We start from the raw sequence: 3,781 nt of genomic DNA, 5'->3' as shown, positions 1-3,781 counted from the left end.
AGTGCCAGGCTGGTGTATCAGGGAGAGTGCCAGGCTGGTGTATCAGGGAGAGTGCCAGGTTGGTGTATAAGGGAGAGTGCCAGGCTGGTGTATCAGGGAGAGTGCCAGGCTGGTGTATCAGGGAGCGTGCCATGCTGGTGTATCAGGGAGAGTGCCAGGCTGGTGTATCAGGGAGAGTGCCAGGCTGGTGTATCAGGAGAGTGCCAGGCTGCTGTATCAGGGAGAGTGCCAGGCTGGTGTATCAGGGAGAGTGCCAGGCTGGTGTATCAGGAGAGTGCCAGGCTGGTGTATCAGGGAGAGTGCCAGGCTGGTGTATTAGGGAGAGTGCCAGGCTGGTGTATCAGGGAGAGTGCCAGGCTGGTGTATCAGGAGAGTGCCAGGCTGGTGTATCAGGGGGAGTGCCAGGCTGGTGTATCAGGGAGAGTGCCAGGCTGGTGTATCAGGGAGAGTGCCAGGCTGGTGTATCAGGGAGTGCCAGGCTGGTGTATCAGGAGAGTGCCAGGCTGGTGTATCAGGAGAGTGCCAGGCTGGTGTATCAGGGAGAGTGCCAGGCTGGTGTATCAGGGAGAGTGCCAGGCTGGTGTATCAGGGAGAATGCCAGGCTGGTGTATCAGGAGAGTGCCAGGCTGGTGTATCAGGGAGAGTGCCAGGCTGGTGTATCAGGGAGAGTGCCAGGCTGGTGTATCAGGGAGAGTGCCAGGCTGGTGTATCAGGGAGAGTGCCAGGCTGGTGTATCAGGGAGAGTGCCAGGCTGGTGTATCAGGGAGAGTGCCAGGCTGGTGTATCAGGGAGAGTGCCAGGCTGCTGTATCAGGGTGAGTGCCAGGCTGGTGTATCAGGGAGAATGCCAGGCTGGTGTATCAGGGAGAGTGCCAGGCTGGTGTATCAGGGAGAATGCCAGGCTGGTGTATCAGGGAGAGTGCCAGGCTGGTAGGGAAATGAGGTCAAGTAGCCCCTCAATTGGTAGCCCCAAGGCCAAGTAGCCCTCATGTAGTAGCCCCAAGGTCAAGTAGCCCTCAGGTAGTAGCCCCAAGGTCAAGTAGCCCTCAGGTAGTAGCCCCAAGGTCAAGTAGCCCTCAGGTAGTAGCCCCAAGGCCAAGTAGCCCTCAGGTAGTAGCCCCAAGGTCAAGTAGCCCTCAGGTAGTAGCCCCAAGGTCAAGTAGCCCTCAGGTAGTAGCCCCAAGGTCAAGAAGCCCCTCAGGTAGTAGCCCCAAGGTCAAGAAGCCCCTCAGGTAGTAGCCCCAAGGCCAAGTAGCCCTCAGGTAGTAGCCCCAAGGCCAAGTAACCCCTCAGGTAGTAGCCCCAAGGTCAAGTAGCCCTCAGGTAGTAGACCCAAGGTCAAGTAGCCCTCAGGCAGTAGCCCCAAGGCTCGAACCTGGGCTAAGGGGACTGAACTGTGATGAACGAAACTTGAGCAAACATGACAACGACATACATGATTCTAAAGAGAAAGGACCAATTAAACTGAGAGACAATGTTCAAATATAAATGTTATTTGAACATTAGTTAAGAAAGTCATTACATTAAACCACTGACGATCGAATGAACAGACCCTCAACCCAGCGAGAACATGTAGGCGAGTACATTTGGAGAGCACACGCTCGGTAGGATCACAAACACGGGAATATTGGCAGGAATTAATACACCAGGTACGCTATGTATGAGGCGGGGCCCAAGAACTAGACCTAACATTCTGTAGACACGCAATTTGGAAAACACACACTTCGTTTTTACATTGTGTAGTTCGCTATACTCGTCTTTCTCCGTTTATTGGTGCTGATGCTGATCTCAAAGGATACCTGATCAACCAGGCTGTGACTCATACGTCAAGCTTCGAGCATCGAACAGCCTGGTTGATCAGTCTAGCAACCAGGAGGCCTGATCGACGACCGGGCCGCGGGGACGCTAAGCCCCGGAAGCACCTCGAGGATAGGTATCAAGGTATGCTGTGTTGGGGAACATGGGGAGAGAGGGAAGAGGGGAGGGGAGTAGGGGAGAGGGATACAAGCGTATGTGCAGTTTACAAACAGGTGTTGATCGGACAAACACACACACAATGAGGAGGTTTACCCTGCCTCACCGCTCAAGTCCCCCAGCTTGTTCACTATGTACACGCAATGTTTGCTTCATGAAGCATGGCAAACAAGTTTGCAAGCAAGAGGCTTGCAAACCTCAGATGCACATGTATACTTATGACTGCCGGAAACGTTTGGTGTATGTACACATGCTTGCACATGTCTGTATAGTCATGATAGCAATCGTCTGAAGGTCTGTACACTAGTCTCCTCTGTCTGCTGCCTCCTCTGTCTGCTGTGTCCCCTGTCTGCTGTGTCCCCTGTCTGCTGTGTCTCCTCTGTCTGCTGTGTCTCCTCTGTCTGCTGTGTCTCCTCTGTCTGCTGTGTCTCCTCTGTCTGCTGTGTCTCCTCTGTCTGCTGTGTCTCCTCTGTCTGCTGTGTCTCCTCTGTCTGCTGTGTCTCCTCTGTCTGCTGTGTCTCCTCTGTCTGCTGTGTCTCCTCTGTCTGCTGTGTCTCCTCTGTCTGCTGTGTCTCCTCTGTCTGCTGTGTCTCCCCTGTCTGCTGTGTCTCCTCTGTCTGCTGCCTCCTCTGTCTGCTGTGTCCCCTGTCTGCTGTGTCCCCTGTCTGCTGTGTCTCCTCTGTCTGCTGTGTCTCCTCTGTCTGCTGCCTCCTCTGTCTGCTGTGTCCCCTGTCTGCTGTGTCCCCTGTCTGCTGTGTCCCCTGTCTGCTGTGTCCCCTGTCTGCTGTGTCTCCTCTGTCTGCTGTATCTCCTCTGTCTGCTGTGTCTCCTGTCTGCTGTGTCCATGTCTTCACCACACTGCACTACATCTTGAGCTGTTATATCAGTACTTGGCCCACCTCTCTTCCTACCTACCTACATTACAGCCACTGCTCTTGACACTCTTGTGTCCCTACCATACCTGCTGTCCTCGTGTCTCCATGACAGCCACTACACTGTTCCTGCTTCCGTTGACCTCCCTACTCCTCCACACATGCACTACTCCACTCCATCCCTCCAGTTACCTCCACCTCCTCCATGTACCCACTCCATCCCCTCCCCCCCCCCTCTCGCCGGTCATAAAGGTCATATCCACATAACAGATAATGAAAGACGCGTCCAGGCTGCAGATGGGTCGTGTGACCGCTAATCCGCCGTCGTATTGGCCGCCATACCAATCTCATTTGGTGGTGGAGGTCGTGATGATGGCTCTCTGATGGGTCCAGGAAGCCAGATTGGCTCCAGACTCCCTCCCGCAGCTTTGTCATCTCTTGTTTTGCTTCGCGAGGCGATGCTCGCTTGTTTCTCTAATTTTTTGTACTAACGCGACGCTCGTTGAACGAGCAACGTTTCGTCGTTTTGGCTTGTAGAGTTGTCTGTCTGTCTTTCCGTCGGTAGAGTAACCGCGGGCGGCAGTAACTAGTGAGGGGCGGCAGTATCTAGTGAGGGGCGGCAGTAACTAGTGAGGGGCGGCAGTATCTAGTGAGGGGCGGCAGTAACTAGTGAGGGGCGGCAGTATCTAGTGAGGGGCGGCAGTAACTAGTGAGGGGCGGCAGTATCTAGTGAGGGGCGGCAGTAACTAGTGAGGGGCGGCAGTAACTAGTGAGGGGCGGCAGTAACTAGTGAGGGGCGGCAGTAACTAGTGAGGGGCGGCAGTAACTAGTGAGAGGCGGCAGTAACTAGTGAGGGGCGGCAGTAACTAGTGAGAGGCGGCAGTAACTAGTGAGGGGCGGCAGTAACTAGTGAGAGGCGGCAGTAACTAGTGAGGG

Source organism: Procambarus clarkii, chromosome 69, assembly GCF_040958095.1.
Source record: "Procambarus clarkii isolate CNS0578487 chromosome 69, FALCON_Pclarkii_2.0, whole genome shotgun sequence".
Classification (NCBI taxonomy): Eukaryota; Metazoa; Arthropoda; class Malacostraca; order Decapoda; family Cambaridae; genus Procambarus; species Procambarus clarkii.
This window is presented reverse-complemented; position numbering follows the sequence as displayed.